This window comes from Adiantum capillus-veneris, chromosome 2 (genome assembly GCF_014529385.1).
Source record: "Adiantum capillus-veneris isolate H3 chromosome 2, ASM1452938v2, whole genome shotgun sequence".
NCBI lineage: Eukaryota > Viridiplantae > Streptophyta > Polypodiopsida > Polypodiales > Pteridaceae > Adiantum > Adiantum capillus-veneris.
The window spans coordinates 47133087-47152081 of NC_140932.1; the positions used below are offsets into that span (position 1 = coordinate 47133087).

Genomic DNA, 18995 nt, shown 5'->3' on the forward strand with positions numbered 1-18995 from the left:
TAGAAAACACCCACGACCATGCAAAAGAAAACCATCCAAATGTGGGGTCAGAGAAAAACTTGTGAGTGGCTCAGAAGAGTCTCAGTGGGCAATGTGCTATGCATACCCTAAGTGTGCCTGAGATCCCTGTGCAGTAGGTGTACAGGTGGCCAACCCACAACCAAGGGCCAGTGCACCTGATGTGTGTGAACCTGTAAGCAGGGTGCGAAGCATCAAGAGGAGCATCTGGAGATGAAAGTCTAACAGTTTTCATGTGCACAACTAGCATTATGCGCACATGCAAAAGCTCTACTTCTAGGGCTTAGGTTATTCTAGGAATTGATCTGGCACCTTTGAGAGCCTGTTGGAAGGACCTACACGTTAATACGATTTAGTTAGGCATACATACCCTTTAATTTCACAAGGTAGTTTTCAAGCGTTATTATACGGTTGTGGGTGTCTGAACCTGTCAGCATGTAGAACCTTGTATAAGACATAGGATTGCAAAATCCAATGCACACCAGGTTAGGCATCTAGTAGTTAGAGCCGATAGACTTAGAGTTGACAGACTTTCTCAAATTGCGACCATTTCCAGTTAAGTCACTTATTTAAGTGACTTTATTAATAAACTAACAAGGCAAGAATTTTAGGTAGGTCACTTACATTAGAACCTGTAAAAGAGTACTGAGGTCAGTCATTTGAAGACAAAGGCAATAGAAAAGAGCAGAAGTAGAAGAACTTCAGTGTTAGTAGATTAACGCCATAGCCGTAGCGTTAGCGGATTAGCACCCTAGAGTTTTCTAGATTCAGTATCAGCACTTAGGCGATTTTCCACTGGCTGGCATTTTTACCTCTTCTTGGCAGATTTCCGAGCATGGCGATCACCCTACAAATGGATCCCTCTTGCAGGAACAACCTTGGGATTAGCCTCTGTGCATCAGATAAGCCTCAACACCAACAAATACATCAGATCATCCAGCAGCCTTGTGTTCAGCATGGTTGCATGGTAGCACCATCATCAAACCCATTCATCGCAAAGAACTGATTAGAAACCCAGTGATGAGCCCAATAACACATGCATTTAGCATTTAACTAGAAAAAGGTATCATTTGTAGTTGGATTTGTGCAATCTAAAGCGAATACTAATCCGGTAATGGAGGGGGGGGGCCTTGGAGGAGGTTTCGGACCTCCTCTCTCTCTCTCTCTCTCTCTCTCTCTCTCTCTCTCTCTCTCTCTCTCTCTCTCTCTCTCTCAGAACCTTCTTTCACATTCTCCATTCTCTCTCTTTAATGAGTAAACAAACTAACAAAGCACTAAGTACCAAGGAACCCTTGAATTTGTGCGAAACATACATCTTGAGCTAAGAATCGTTAAAACAATTCCATTGCACATTACATTGGCCTCCAACTAGTCTCCAACATGAGCGACTAACCGTATCACATAAGGCCGAGCATAGCCACAAAACAACCATGGGGCATATCGGAGATGACACGTGGTGGTGAACCACGACCTATTTGTTAACACCCCTTTTCATCTAGAGATCAAGAAATAATCAAAGGAGTCAGTAGTCAAAAGATTCTGAAGAAGAGGATTCATGACCAAATTTGTAGGATAAGATGTTGTAGGATAGTAGCGCAAATAAATCGTATTGTCCCCTTGAGTGTGATAGCACCACTACATCCATAGGTGGCATATCTCACCACATTTGGGGTTGATACACATGGCTCAAGATGGAGTAATGGACAAGGATATATCAATGAGAACCTGTATGCCCAACTGCCTTACTCCATCTTGAGCCAACCGAGCCGAGAAATAGTCTTTCTCTCTCCATTCTCACATCGCCACTCTCACATGGTATCATCACCAGAAGAAGGGGAGCACTCATCTACCACCGTTTGAGCATGGGGAGGCTAGCAATCAGCCTACAACAGCATTCCATCATGAAGAACTGCTCACAAGCCCCAGCGTTTTCAGCCTCGCGTTTCTTAGGCCAAAATTCTAGCGTTTTTGCCTAGTAGCATTTTACAAGGGACAACTCCAGCATTTTTTCCATCCTTATCAGCATTTTCAGGTGCTTGCGTTTTCAGCAGTGCAGAGGACCCATCGGCTGCATTTTTCAGCGATCCCTCTTCATTCCCTACCACCTCATTGCCTGAGTTTTCCGTCGGGGCATTAACCTCTTCTGTGGTTGCTTGAGTTCTTAGACTCTTGTTGTGTTTTCAAGTTTGGTATGAGTGTTCCTAGCTTCAAAGGTGAGGATTTATAGGTCTTGTCTTTCTCGGTGCCCCCCCTCCAAAACCTCTTAGGCCCCCGTTCCTTCCACAGGTATACATCGCTCTATCAACACTATTTTTGATATTTGTTACTTGCTGTTTTTCTTTGTTTTCAGCCACTAGATGGCTGGGACAGTCAAGGGATACTCAAAACCGACTTCTACAATGCTCCCATACCAATTGGTGGCGCAAGAGCACGCTGATTTCAATGCTACACCAGAAATTTTAGCACCTTGGTAGTTGTTTCTTAGGTGGACAGCAGGCTGGACTTTTGTTCCCAATGTGGTAGAATCATCCATTGCTTGTTCGGGCACCATCTAGTGGTGGTCTTAGCGGTTATCTTGGACTGCTGCAGCTTTGGATAGATGGTACCCTCACATCGACTTGATCTACACAAGATTTTGTGGCATACGCTTCCGCACGGAGTAACATAGAGACATGGCCTTTCAAGTGTCTATGGATTCACGGTCTTCTCAGAGATGGCTAAACTCGACAACTCCAACTACAACATTTGGAACATGAAGATCAAGACACTCATCACCTACAATGGACTTTGGGACTGGCTTATGGTTCTACCAAGGCCATCAAGCCCGTGGTCACTTCTGGGTCTATTACATAGACTGATGTTGATGCTTGGATCGACACTGATAGATGAGTGTACACATTTCTCCTTTTGAATCTTTCAGACACGGTTCTACAAGAAGTACACACGGAGGAGCATTCTCATCGCTTTTATGGCAGCGTATTATGGATCTATCCGCCAGAAACAGTACCAGTAGAAGAAGCTGTAGGCGTAGAAGAGCCAGCATGTAGACTAACAGATGTAGTAGCAAATGGTGATGTCGATGTAGAAGCAGTAGATGCGGGAGCAAGGCCGGGACACACGACATTGGTAGGATTGTTGAGCCAGTCCCAAAGGTCAAACTGCATGATCATCACCATGATCTTCATCTTCCAGACCACGAAATTGAAGCCATCAAGCTTTTCATTGTGAGGAAAGATGGGCATGGTGGCTAAACTGCCATATCTACATACAAATAATCAGCAAGAAAGAAGTCTCAAGTGAAGAATCAGAATCAAAGTAAGTGGAAGATCTAAGAATCCGCGCCAAGAAAACACCAAATGACCGCAAAGTGAGGATAAGTGACGGGAGAGGCAAGGGGTAACCAAAGGGATGCCAAGGGAGCAAAGTCGAAGTGCTGTCCGAACTTGAAAACACAATAGAAGGGGGCTGAAACTCCACGGAAAGTAGAGGTTGAGCAATCCACGCAGTGAGGGAATCACCCGATGCCGAGAGAGAGAGAGAGAGAGAGAGAGAGAGAGAGAGAGAGAGAGAGAGAGAGAGAGAGAGAGAGAGAGAGAGAGAGAGAGAGAGAGAGAGAGAGAGAGAGAGAGAGAGAGAGAGAGAGAGGTAAGGGCTGTAATAACACCAAAATAGGCTGAAAATCAGCAAATAGATGGTCAAAAAGATGTCGAGAAGTCACGTGCTTATTGAGCTTCCAAGCGGGGAGACCAAGGGGCAAAGAGTCAGTGCTCCCTCTGTCCAAGATCACAGAGGAAATGTTGAAGTAGAGTGGGAAAACGCTGGTGAATAGTGGGCTTCTCTGTTGCACAAAACGCTGGGCTGTCACAAGCTGAAAATGCAGGTGTAAAGAGGAGCAGCAGATGGTGCGATGGGGGTAGGAAAGGAGAGCGATGAAGAGGGCAAGGCAGAGGAGCAGATGATTCCACAAAATGCTGGTGGTCAGGCAAAAAACACTGTTGCTTGAAGGCAGAAACGCTGGCTGAAAAATGCTGGTGGAAAAGAGAGCAATCCTTTGCGATGAAAAACTCTGTAAGGTCCTCCTGTGTATGGGCGATGGCAGATCCTCTGGCCTAGAGATCTGATACCATGTCAGAGTCAGTAGCAGCTAAAGGGGAGAGAAAGAGAGAGACAATGGCTTTGGAACACAAGAGAGGGATGGGAAATGGCTGGCAATAACTCCAGATGGCACAACCATCTCAGTTCCCATTCCATATCATCCTCCCCAGCTTCAACATTCTCAGTCATAGCATTCAGCCATCAGTTCAGCCCTAGTTTGCCTGAGTTATCATCCCTAGAAACTATCTACACTAGCCTCATACCATCCTCCCTCAATTCAGTCCATTTTCCCATAAGTTAGTCATTACTTACATGATTTACATACCTCTCCATGAGAATATGGGTTTTCTAGATCTAGGCCCTTGCCCCATATGTGGTGGTGGACACCTCCTCCTCGCTCGCTATGCAAGATCATCCTCTCCAGCATCTGCGTTTTCAGCCATAGAATCAGCCATTAGTTCATCCCTATTTTTCTTGAGTATCAGCCCTTATTCCCACCTATAGTAACTGAGTCATACCATCCTCCATCAGATTAGGTTGTTTCCCTAGTAGTTTGGTACCATCGGCATCATTTGCATCAGCCCAAGAATGTGCATTGAACAGTCGGTGAAGTCTCCCTTTAGGTTCATCACTCAGAAGGTACTAGCACTCCATAAGCATAAGGTCTGGTCAGATCAGCCCATTTCCATGAGGCACCATTAGCATCATTTACATCAGCCCAAGAGGATGCATCAAACGGTCAGTGAAGTCTCCCTTCAGTCTGGTCACTCCATAAGCATTGCGTAAGCATAAGTTACCTAGCAATCCATATATTGTGTTGTATGTTACGTAGATAGGGTTTAATAAATATGTTTGCCAACATCTAGAGTATTGTGTTGATTTTTAGAACCAACTATGGAAAGAAGATCAATGATAGAGTCGATGGAAGTAAGAAATCGGAAAAATGATTCAGATGAATGGATTGTAGACATTTTACACTGTTATGATTGGGTTTCTATGCACCCAAGCCAAAAAGGGGCATTCAAGGTTCGTGCTCGGGATGTGTCTAACCTAACAAAGCATTGGAAGGGGAGAATACTTTCTTTTAGACGACCGAAAACTAGATTGCAACATTGGTGCAGCATGTATTCTTACATAAAGATATTCGTGTGCATCCCAAAGTGCAGATGCAATGTCACATGCCAAACAGTGAGTTATGTTTATTCGATGGTTTCTTTTGGGTTCTCTCTTTGGTATTGAACACTCTTTTGTTTTGTGCAGTGCTTTATCCTTCTGACAGCATTGAATGGCAAAGGATTGAATGCTTCACAAGAGTTATGCATGTATTCCATGTTGAGATAAGTAAGCTTCTTTATGAAGGAAAATCTTCGAGGCAGCTTGCAAATGAAGCAATCTTCTTCTATAGTTATAAGTACATCGTGCCCAAGGGTAGCTATGAATATGGCACTTTAGAACCATTGCCTTTACCAAAGCTAGATAGTCAAGAGTGGCCGGCATGTAACTCTTCAATTTTACATACTTGCACTTGTAAGCTTTCTGTGGACATACTCAATGCAATGAAGCCTAGCATAGGTTCTAGGAACATACATTTGAATTGGTTCATCCCAATTGTTATTTTTGGGCATATTTTTAAATCATGTGTCGGACTACACCACACTCATTGCACTTACATCATGAAAAATCTGAGTGAAGAGTGGCTATGTAAGACCTTTGGAAAGAATTGGGGCTACAAGGCATCATCAAATCTTGAAACGATAGAATGTCGGGTCTCTTCAAAGGATGTTGTTTTCAGGTAAGAAAATTCTACTTTGATTGGTTTTTGATTTGTGTGTGCTAGTTAAGTTTATGGTTTTTCCTTATTATGTTCTTTACAGATATTTCATTGGGCGACAAACCCTTTGCATGGTGTTCAAGTATCAACGATGGAGATTGTTGAATAGAGAATGGAATAGTGTTGATCAAGATACACGAGACATTGCATCTGTGGAGCTAAGCCTTGTATTTGAAGGACGAGAACCATTTATGTTGTAGATAGAGGATGATTGGCCATTGTCTAGCATTCGACAATAGATTACTCTCACTATGCCTAACCCACCTGTACACTTTTTCTTCCAGCTGGATGATAGGAAGATTAGAATTCGTAATGAGAACAAAATTGTTAGTAGCCAATGTTTGGCTCCACACATTCTGAAGGTGGTGGAATCTCCATGATGGGCTCATGTGGATGCAGTTTTTTGTCAAGTGGTCAATGTGTATTTAGTCCAAACTCCTAAACCCTTTTGAAACTGAGGTCTACTTATCATTTGATTATTCCAACTTGGAAACAACAATGTAGTACAGAATGTAGCCAATTCTGCAATGTACTCCTTTTTGTAATTAAAAACTCTCTTTTGTATCACTAAGTATGTGTCTCATGCTTTTGTCATTGTGATTTCCATGGTTTTTTGCTACTACGAGTCACAACAAAGAGCTATATGTGATTCAATGCCTATGGTTTCTTGTTTGGAGTCAAACTGCCCACGCCCACTCTGAGCTTGGGTAATATGCAATTTAGACTGCACGTTAGGTACTGCGAGTTGTCCTGGTTTAGCAGATTGACTTCTGATTTTGTGTCGTCGATCTTGCGTTCAGTCGAGTCCACAGTGCGTGCATCATGGAGTCTCTTCGTTTGCCTATGGAGTGGGTGGCCTGGTGAGCCAGAAACTAAATTTCTTGGTTGGGGGCAAACGTCCATCAATGATTATGTGCCATGTCACTGCCTTTCGCTCACTGCGGAGGCATGTCCACACAGTCTGACAGCAACCTAAGCTTACCGTTAACATGGGATCCAACAACGCTTCATCGTGCCTTCTAATTTGTAGCAAAATGGTTTAGTTGAGCGAGAAAATCGCACCCTTGGGTCTTGCAGATGCTGCTAGGAGTATTTTGAAAATTGCTGATTGTCGAAGTCCTTTTGGGAAGAAGCATTTTCAACAATCTACTACATCCAAGACACTACTCTGATAGCATAGCCGCCATTCCATACCTTGTCATTTGGAAGGCCACCTAACTATTCTAATTTGCGAGTCTTTAGCTCTGCTATTTATGCTTTTTTTCCATCTGAGAGTCAACATAAGTTGCAATACCAGACCACCAAGACTATCTTTGCAAGCTATGATGAATTGCATGGAGTAAAAGCTATCGACTCTTTAATCCAACGACTTGTCACTTTTTGTTTAGCTATGGCCTTGTCTTTGAAGAAGACTCCTTATATTTTATTCCTACCACATCAGAGACACACACTCATGATCAGCCCTTACTTGCCTTACATGTACGTCCATAATCAAGTGAGAGATCCAACAATCAAGCTCGACTACTGTCATTATAGCCAATTCATTACCACCACTTGAATCTGTAACTTGGTGTGCTCCCTTTGATCCTCAACCTCGTCCCACCATGCCTGCTCCACACATTCCTCAACCTGCTCCAAAAGTTCCTCCACTCGTTCCTATACTACCACCAATTGTCAAGCACTATCCAGCAACCGCTCGAACATGTTCTCACTCAGGTGAAGTAAAAAACGAGGTTGTTGCAATTGCAACAGAAGAATTTTTATGGATTCAAATTTTCCATAAAGGTTTATGAATTCAGAGGTTGCTTGTCTTTGACTACCTATCCAGTAATTCAAGCCTCTCCTTGTCATCATTATCACAATCAAAATCCATGTCATATTTCACAAAGAAATTTTATCGCTGCCACCATCATATGTGCTACCACCCCTGATAGACAACGACAACAAGTCGTCAGCATTGCCATCAATATGTTTATCATCACCATCCTTGCATAAACAAGCTCACCATAGTTGGTAACATCAATACTGGTTGCTCATGTACATCATTTGACCATACATTTTCAGGGCACGCTTTGAGGGTAGTACATCTCCAAATCCTAACAAGATGCAAAAACCTATGAAAGCATTTAATGATCTACCTTTGCACTGCATTTGTTCCAGCCAATATAATGCACCTAGAGAAAACAAGGTATGTCAAGCTCTCAAGATAGAAGCAGCACCTACTTCTTGACACGCATTCACTTGATTATGCTTTCCAATATCATTTCTCGCTCCGATATAAAAAAATATAACTAAATGTCAACGAGCATCAAACAACAAAACAATCCTCATGTATCAATAGTGACAATCACAAGTAAATGCACAAAAGTTGCTAGAAAAAAAGGAGCATTCGATGATATAAATTATATGATGGGCCAAGAAGTCAACTGTGCAATTGTAAAAGTCTCTTAATGAACTACAATGTCCTCAAACACATAGATTATAACCAACCTATGCCAAGATCCCATATCCAATGTGTGAATTGCTAGCACCAAAAACACCAATATCAAGCTATTAGAGATTAGATAACAGAGAACCAATTAAAAACGCGCTTCATTGATATCAAGAGGATGGTACAAAAGATTCAAGATCCAATCTGTCACACACTCGTGCCAAGATCCCCATATCCAATGCGTGAATTAATATCACCAAAAACACTAATATCATGCTGGTAGAGATTACATGCGCTTCATTGATATCAAGAGGATGGTACATAAGATTTCAGATCCAATGCATGAATCGTGTTTCTTACATTGACAATACCATTACTCAAGTTGATAGAGATTACATAATGAAATGTTTATGAACCAACCAGAAACATGTTTCATCGATCTAAACAGGATGATGCATACAAAGGGGTGGATGAGTAAAGAGCACTTGTCCTCAAAACAATTGTGTCAGCAACCTCTTTCAAATAAGGAAATCCTATAATAATTGATCCTTGAGATCTAACGCATCGTTAAAGCTTCCTTGCTCTATGCTTTGGTCTAGCCATCATGCTCTCTCCTCTAGCTACCTTGGTAGCCATCTATTGCCCTCCCGTGTACGTGTTTCCAACCATTGAGCATGATTTTCCTTGGCATTTGAGGAATCATATCGTGCACGCTTGGCTACATGTTGTGATGCACATTGTTCTTGATCTTCGATTTTTTGAGTAGTAGCTTGACTTGCTTTGACCTTGGATACACATATCTTTCGATAAAACCATTTCATTTGGTTTGTTTTCCTTTGATATCCAGTACGAGCATCCCATGCGACTTCTCCATCCCTTGAGTCGACCAGATTGCCAAACTTCCTTGGTTGGCAAAGTATGGGGTATGTGCCTCAAGAATGTGTTGTAAACAAATATATCTCAATTAACACATGTGAAGGCACAATGATTATGTCAAATCAAGACTTGAAAACAATATATTTACCATATAATGAGTGATTGCATAAGACGTCCAAGCCTTCTCAACATCATCATGGAAGTTGTATGCTGCTCGGATATATTCTTTAGCATCGTCACCTCTAAACTTCAGCCTCTGAAGTAGCAGAGCTAGGATATTTAAGCTTAACCATACCTTTGACTTGGCCAGCCTTGATTGCCCTCTATTGCTTCGATCTGGAACAGCTGCATGCAGCTTCTTCTAACACTCAAACTTCTCAGGCTCTCTAACTAGTAATGCACCATCATCGTCAATAGGTGGAGATAAGAATTTCCTAGCCTTTGCTCCGCCAAAGCATGGCTTCATTGGAACATTTCCACTCTTTCTAGATCTCTTATCATCCTTTTCAATTCTTACTTGCCCTCTATGCAAGGGAACTTCTGACAAAACCTTCTCTATCTTTCTACAAGTTGCATCAGCTTCCTCTTGTGATTGCATTTTATAAGCAAAACTGATGTACTCATACACAAGCTTTTCAAAAATTCGCACAAAAGCATGAAGTGTACATATATGCACATGAACCAAAGGAATTTGCAGTATTGGATCCCACTTAGGATCCTCTTGGTCACGAGTTGGAGGTGGACACCTACTTCGACTCCCTTCTTTCTTCTAGACTTTTCATTTGTCTACTCCTGTTACCCTCTTTCGCATACAGTATAGACATGGAAACGTTGCAGATGCACTTTGTGATATGCCAAACATGCACTTTAAAGTTTTCAAATCACGTGCAAGATGCCACTCTATGGCGTATACTCTGTATCCTTCCACAACCAAGTCTTCGCCATGAGATTGCCGATCCATGATGGAGGGGATACTTGTTTGGCTGAAGTATAGACCAAGTATCTCGTGAGTTTCCTTTGGAACCTGCATATCACAATTCCATGGCATAAGTTTCCAATAGTATGCTGATCATAATAACACAAATGTTCAATACAAAAACTTACAAGAAAAGCACTAAGCCACCATATGTTCTTGTCAGATTGCACTCTAAACTGCTTCTCCTTGGGAACATTGTCACTAATAGCACGATTCATCAAAGTCACACTCACTCTTTCCATTTTTTGACCTTTCATGATCTCACTCTAATATAACTTAATCATAAGCACTAGCTTTCCCATGCATTCACTTACACTCATGTCATAATACCGAACCATGACTGATTGAATTTTGTACAAATCAAGGTAGAAGTTATTTTGCTCTGACCATGCTAGAACTTCCTCATCTTTTGCCCTTGATTTTATCTTGTGCACACTACAAACGTGCTTAGGCATCCCCGCCAGCTCCAAGACTTGTGCATCCAGATCAGCCTTAGCTTGCTTCACTTTTGTAGGTTGTGGAAGAATATTAACTCTTTTTTGCTTAAGAACTCGTGATACCCCATCTTTTAGAGTATGATATACTTGAGCATATGTTCAAGTGCTCATGCCTGTCTAATCACATTTTCTTTGTGCATCCATTGCTGAAATTTGATTTGAGATATCCTTCAAAGATCTCTCAGCAATGTTCTCACGCACGGACTTGAACTTTGGACATTCCATTACTGTGACAATCATTTTCTTGGTCATCACTTTTGCAACAACCGAATCTAGCTCCTCTCCTCCCAAGGTCTCTTCTTGAACATACCTGCATTGCATACTTTTATTTATATTGAAAGCGTAACCTAATAATACATCAAACATAAGAGTGATTGTACCTGCATTTTTGAACTCGTCTCTTCCATTGCCCACCACCTTGTACGAGTTTGCTGATGGGTTTGAGTGATCGCTTGCGCTCTCGTCCTCCAAACATAGTGATATTCTGTAACTTTTTAGCTAGTTTGGCATTGGCTTTCTCTTGCACAACCAATTGTTGTTTGAACTCCTCGTTTTGAATTGTGACATCATGAATGACTTCATGTAACTCCTCAATCTTCTTTCCCTTCTCAAGAATTTGCTCTCGATTTTGTTGGAGATTACTAGAAAATCCTTGATTGAGCAAACCGTGAGCATGTAAAGAACTTTGACACTTCATAAACATGTGCAAAGCTTGATCATTGAGGCGCCTAATGTATCCTAGTAGACCATTTTCTCCCTCAAAAACATACTTAGTGAATGTTGATAAGCCTGGAACATTGGACGTTGATTATGAACAGGATCAATGGGATAAATAGAGCCATCAACCCAAAGGTCGATATTCTTCAACCCCATCTCTCTTGAATTTTTTATAGCTTGGGGATTAGATTGAGCATGGTTATTTCGTTTGAATAAGGGAGCATTCTCGGGGTCAACATATATGTGGAGATATTTCTTTATTGATGACATTTGACTGCAACAACCCTAATTGTTTCAAAATACTTCATCCATGAATACTTAGCCTTTTATCAAGGGCATAAAAAGACCATACCTTGATTAGCCTAATCTTTGTTGTCCACAAAAAGCAAAATCAGCCTATATAATCAAAATGTTGTCGTATATTAGCCTCTTGTGAATATGCTCCTGAAATGTAGAAGGAAAATGTTAAGGGAAAAAGGAGAAATACAACAGCATGAGCACCAATCTAGGATAGAAGTGTTGATAGAGGCCTTTTGTATAGATTAGGCAAAACCCAAATTGGAATTTCAAAAGACTTGAACCATTGCATTGGCCAGGGTAACACTTATACACACATACACACACATATGTATGCACCTACATATGCATGCTGTTAACCCTCACGGCTCATGGACACCCCATCACCTACGACGGACGTGTATTATGTATTTGGTAGAGTCAGGTACCGGCCTTGTCGGACCAATAGGAAAAGGGTAAGAGTGATCGCCGATGAGAGGCGCACTCTAACTGGGACGTTCAAGGGATTAGTTGGCTAAGCATGGGCACCCAAGTGTGAATGGGGTGACCTCATATAAAAGCCAACTAAACCTAAAATTCACTCATTCTCTCATTTGTGCAATAGAAGAGTACCCTTGCTCCATCTCCATCTCCATCTTCTTCTTCTTCACCTCCTTGTGTGTGTGTGTGTGTGTATGTGTGAGAGAGAGAGAGAGGGAGAGTGTGTGTGCGATCGAGCATTACGAAGGCACGATGACGGCGAAGCGGTTGAGCGCGGCACGATTGCAGCTTCTTCTTCATCGCGGCGAGGAATCCACCATGAAGGCGAGCGTAGAGCGGTGAGTGACACACCCTTTGCTCTCTTGAGCTTGCTAGATTAGTCTTGTTGTGTGCTTGGAGCCATTTGTGGCTCGCACACGGTGTATCGGCAAGTCCCTTGCTTCGAGAGTGCGGCAAGGAGCGCACATTTTTGGCACCGTTGCCGGGGAATCGCCCTGCACTAAGCCCAAGAGGCACTTTGTACTTCTCCTATGAGTTGTTTGTAGTAGGAAAGAAGAGGAAGAGGAAGAGGAATGAGTTGTTTTTCTGCAAGTTGTTAATTTTTGTGTTGTCTGCAAGTTCTGTGATTTCTGCATAATGTTGTGTTTTCTGTTTGCACACAGTCTTTGCACAATTAGTAGTCGTTAGCTTGTTTGCAGTGAATGAATAAGTAGGAAGGCAGTTAGCAATTTCTGTTTGCACACAGTCTGTACACAGTTTTTCAAGGTTTGGCTGCACACAGTCTTTGCACAGCAAGGTAGTGAGAGAGGAAGTAGGTGGACAGTTAGCTCACTGTCAGTAAGCAGTTAACATATTAGTCAGTGGTTAGCAGCACTGTTAGTAAGTAGATAAGGTAGTGAGCTATCTGTGAGCTGTTGACTGGGAGGTTAGGTAGGTGAGAGTGTGTGTGGCCAAGAAAGGGTCACGTAAACCATGCGTGGTCGTCGCCTCTATTAAAAAAAAACAATTAATTAATTAAAAAAAATAAAAATAAATAAATAACCGATATTTAAGCGTGAGTGACTGGGGGGCTACACTAAAATTTTGATCGGGATCATTTCCCCAAGCCCAAGCCCAAGCCTCAGTCTTATGATATATACTAGTCTTATATATATACCCTACCCCCTCAAGAGGGAATGAGAGCATGTGGGGAAACTCCTCCACTCTCCTCCCTTCTCTTCCCACTTGCACCCTTAGACTTTCTAATTTGGGCCTAGTTCCCTACTAGAAATTGACGGTTTTAGGGATTCCGAGGGCATAAAGTGACCAAACGGAGGGCTGTAAAGCACAGCATGTCCCTCTGACCGAGACGCTCGTTTTGAGCTATCATACGTTCTATTCTATAGCTGGGTCAAAAAAAAAGGACCAAAAAAGCAATAAATAAATAAATAAATAAATAAGAAAAGACTTGGGTTGCAAAACACCCAAAATTACTAGGTGAGCAGCCTTCACGGGCCCTCACTGACACTTCTAGGGGATCCAAGTCATATGAACCTACGCTCTGGACGAGTGTTAGAGCACGAGCATATTGGTAGTGCCTCCATTTACGTGGGCACCCATTATTCCTCCACCCTAGGTTCTGGACCTTCAGCCGGGACTCAAGGTAGCGCGACCCAAGATCCTCATATCGCGTCTAGTGATTCTTCCTCTAACTACAAAGTCATGGAGGGGTATCCTACACCAAACCCTGATAGTTCAAGTCAAAACATGCATGCCATGGGCCCACGGCCCGGGTCCAGCGTGTTTAGCCGCTTAAAAGAGACCCTTAGTAGAGCTACTCGCTCCGAACATGCGGTTAATGAAATAAATGAAGGGAGTGGGGAAGTAAATTCGTCATTCATGCCTAAAATGGACCCTATTCTTCTTGAGAGTGTTCATGTGAATGTTCCATCCACTGCACCTCCTGATCCTTTAGGACTATCTCCCTCTAAGGTTTTACTACCCGATGGTAGGAGTCTTGCCGAAGTACAAGAGATCGAACACTATATGCAAGCAACAAGGGAGAGGGAAATTGAGAACCTACGAAGGCTAGAACAAAGTCGAGCCCTGAAAGCAAAGGCTCCTATGACAACAATCATGCCATCCGAGCAACCGAGTGCTCCCAAGGTAGCAGTCACGGAGGGGCAAGCTATGGGGAGCAATAATGCTTCCACTTCAAGGGAAACCTCCAGCACGCCAGGCCTAGATGGGATATTCCTAAACGAAAATTAGGAGTATGACCTACAAGCAGAAGCTTTAACTGATCGGTACACAGGACACACCTATCATGTGGGTTGGTTAGATGTTCTACAATCCACATCAGGTGCTACTAGCATAGATGAGCAACAACAAAAAGTCTGTGATGTCCTCCATAGGATTGTCGAGTTAGAAAGACAGAACATAGGGATCAACATGCCTTCAATAGGCCTAATGAGATTCTTGGATACGGGAAAGGCCAACCAACCAACCCTTTCACAAATGGATACTCCCTCAGTGAGCCCCATTGATCGTCCATATGTTGTTTCGCCAGGAGCCTCAGTACAATCTGAGCCCACAAGTGGCAGCTTTACCTTCCCAGATCTAGCTCATCTTTCTCTTAATGACACTACAACTACCATGCATATCCCAATGGTGAGCATGACAAGAATTACACCATGGAGTTCATTTGTTAACACGGCGCTGATGCCTAGTAGCACAGTGCCCCCAACTATACCTACATGTATGTATCAATCATGTGCACCTGTCATACCTCAGCCTCATGTAGCTCCTACACCTCCAATTATTCCAAGAGCTTACAATCCACAATGGAATTATCCAAGCTCTTATACAAGTGGAGCCATGCCATTTAATAATAACATGCCATATCAGGCACCCCCTATGCCTAGGGCCACGCCTGTAAACTTTGGACCACCGTCTGGTACACCACCATACGAAATTTGGGACCCAAGAGCCGCGCGTATGCCAAGGCCAAGGCCAACTCCCATCTCACATCTGGTTCCAGGAGCACATACACCCATTATACCTGCTCAAATAGGATATTTGGCAGCATTTGCTCAAACTATCGATTGCTCTATTGCGGAAAACATGCGTAGTGCACCTGATGGAGAGCCTAGGAGCAAGGCAGTTCAAGTAGCTAAGCTCACACAGAAATTCAATGGAGACGTAGATGCTAGAAAGCATATGGAAGTCTTTGAACATGTGTGCGATTCCTTGGAAGAGCACAATGAGCTACATAAGTGTAAGGCTTTGAGTTTGACCCTAAGTGGAAAGGCTGGAGATTGGTATAGAACCTTAAGAGTAGAAGAGAAAACGATCTACTCTACTCTTAGGAGACTGTTCTTAAAAGAATACATACGAGAGGGAGTACTTTGGGGTGTAGCCTCTCAGCTCCAGAAAGCCCAACGAGAAGAAGGTGAATCCGTGAGAGACTTCATTAGTCGCCTAAAGAATTTGAATTCTCGATGCAATCCAAACGTGCGATTCAAAAACAACCAATTGCTCGATAGATTCATTAGGGGACTATGACATGAAAGTATCTATAATGGCCTAGTCATTAGAGGTATCACTACTTGGGAAGCAGTCACCATGAATGCAATCCAATTGGAGGATAATTTAATGATTGCAGGAGAAAGAGTGTGTGCCGAGCCGAAGTCAAGTAGCTCGCAAGCATCAGAGCATGAGCCAATGAAGATAAATCCAATTGTGAAAGAGCAAATGATATCTGAGATGACTTTGGAAGATCTCACCAAGGCCATCCAAGAAAGCCTTAGGGGTAATCGTGCTCCACACAACACTCATATGTATCCAAGAAGGGAGCAACAATGGTGCTCAATTTGCTTGGGCCCACATACTACGAGTGAATGCCCTACTTTCAGAGTAAAGTTTAACGGGACTTGTAATGCGTGTGGTAGGTATGGCCATCAAGCGAAGGATTGCCTAATGCTTAAACGCATTGAAGCGGTCCGGGGCGGGCAACAAGAAGAGCAACCTCTAGACACCCTTCAAGGCTCCCGTGCTGCTCAATGGGGTTGGGGCACAACACAACACAAACCAAAACAACAAACCCACAGCCAAATCCCAACTACACAAGGGGCACCACCTAGTTTAAGAGCGAACTAGGACGCAAAAGAGGAGAATCGTTAGAGCAACCCACAAACAAGCAAGGAATTTACACTAACCCTAACACCAATGGAACACTCTCACACACTAAAACACGAGAGAGAGAGAGAGAGAGAGAGAGAGAGAGAGAGAGAGAGAGAGAGAGAGAGAGAGAGAGAGAGAGAGAGAGAGAGAGAGAGATGGTGCTCAGGCTGCTTTGAAGTGTATCGTTAATGATCAAGCAAACATAAATATATATATGTAAGAAAGAGAGAGAAGGGGGAAGGGGGTGCTTGTTGCACTAATGCCTTCTTACAAATCTGTCATGACCAATCAAAGTGAGATTAGTATTTGTTCAACATAGCCTGAGTAAATTACACCACAACACATCACAAGAAAAAAGCCACCCCAATCACTGTCTTAAGGCCAGGGGAGTCCTATCCACCCTGTCGCCCTCTTATAGCATGTGGGATTTATGGCTAAATTGATAACAATACCCGGAGACAAGCTATCAAGAACTTAAATATAACACCAAGACACTTACACATCATTATTGTCCATGACTTCACGTTGGAAGGGAGACAAGGTATCCATGCTTAGTCCAAATTCACCCTCCTTGATTCAGCAAATGTTGGGCTTACACTAGTAGGAGAAATGATAGATTTCCTACTCTCAATTGAATGATCACTCTCTCTTACAATGGCATAGAGTTCCCTTGCTAATCACCCCTAATACAACACATACATATGCCTAATGCCAATGAGATTCCACTCAAGAGCTCCTTCTCAAGAGGTTGAGCTTGGCTTCTCAAGCTATAGCATAGTGCTCTTTCTTCTCTTTTTTTGTGCTAGCTACACCCTCCTTTTATAGCAATTTTGAAGGCTAGGGTTACTCCTCTAACCATGGTTGGGTTATATTTTCAGCAATTTACCTAATTTCTTTTGCTTGGAATTATCAAGAAGTTGGTGGGGAAAGAGAGAGGAGAGAAATGGAGGTGATAGGACTTTTCATAGTGGGTTAGTGTTAGTAGAGTTAGTATTAATTTACAAATGGAATTGGATACTTACAATGGGAGTGTCCATGTAGCATACAAATAAGGAAGAAAAACTCTTACGAGGTAAGAAAACGTGGATTTCTTACAAGGTTGATGCTCGAAGTGTCTTGAGTAGGGCCAATTTTGACGCTTGTTGACGGTCCACTAGCTTTGACGGTACATTTTTTCTCCACTCTTGACCTTCCTTGAGAGACAAGGTAGTTGAAGCTGAGTAATCAACCACCATGATGCTGTCTTTTAAGAGAAGAGGCTGAATTTTGTGGTTTTTTTATAGATATGGGTAATTTGGAGGAGGAAAAATGAGACTAGGTGGTCAATTTTGGAATAGAATTGTGTGTGGGAGGTATGAGTTCACCATGGTTTCTCTTATTCTTCCAGGTTGAGGAGAAGGTGAGTAGGGTGCAGAGAGGAGTGGTGAGAGAGGTGGGGATGATGAGTGGAGAAGTGTGTGTGAGAGAGGAAAATGATAAAGTGGAAGAGAGAGTGTGGCTGCATAGCATGGGAAAGTTGGGGTCCACTAATAAAATCATAGCTCACAGCTCGTAGCTCAAAAAAATATGAAAACATTTGAGGCAAAAGTTCAGCCCACAAGCTACAACTTTTGTTTGTATCACCTTTTCAAATTCGGAGAGCAAGTGAACTTTAAAAATTCAGCAAAACCGACTGTTTTTTTCACTGCACAAAGTCCTTGTGGGGTCCTTCTTTGGATGATTCTTTTGAATACCTCCAAGAGTGAGCCCTCCATAGTGCATGTATGCATGCCACCTACCCTTGACCTTATTTGGTAGGTCTATAATTGAAGATATTGTTGAGATCATGATATAAGTGAATAGTACAACTAAGAAAATCAAATATTGAGGGGTCTAAAAAATATGTACATGTCAAATATAAATAATATAAGTGGAAAAAATATAAAGGGGTCAAAATAAATCTCTCTCATTATGAGGCTACCATAAAAAGATAAATATTTTTGGTGTTCTAATTTTTTAGAAAAAAAACAAAATAGATGTAGGAAGGGAAAAATCACAATAGTGAAAAAATATACACATAAATAAAACTAGTTTTTTTGGATTTTTGTTGGGGTGGAGTTACACCAAATATAAGAGAAGCTTACATGAAAATATTTCTATATGGAATAAAGAGTATGAAAAATGGTAAGAAAAATTGTGGTAATGGTGAGGTAATGTACAGAGCATAAATAACACACACCTAGGTAGAAATATTTAAATAAATACCAAAATAATTATGAAAAAATCTTTTATTTAGGCCCTATATACAAAGAAATATTTACATACGCATGGGCCATATATACTTATCTTTTTTATTTTTTTAGCTCAACTAGCCCAATGACTAGCTTATTGAGGGTTTTTTATTTCACTAAGGAGATATGGAAAAAGTCCCCTAACTCACACGCGCCTATATACAGTGAAAGGGTAAGGGTAACCACAGTGTTTGAGTGATTTGATAGGGTGAGATCACTCACTATGGCAATTACAGAGAGCCGAAAAACGGCTATCATTAGCCCTCCCCTAGGATGATGGTATATTCATGTACCATCATAAAGAATCTTTTCCAAAGAGTGTGATTCAGAGTCTTTGACAAGATCT

General features: G+C 42.1%; 1 pseudogene; it reads left to right on the plus strand.

Moving 5' to 3' along the window:
• Positions 1-5109: 5109 nt before the first annotated feature.
• LOC147462715 (uncharacterized) lies at positions 5110-6324 on the plus strand (annotated as a pseudogene).
• Positions 6325-18995: the final 12671 nt, after the last annotated feature.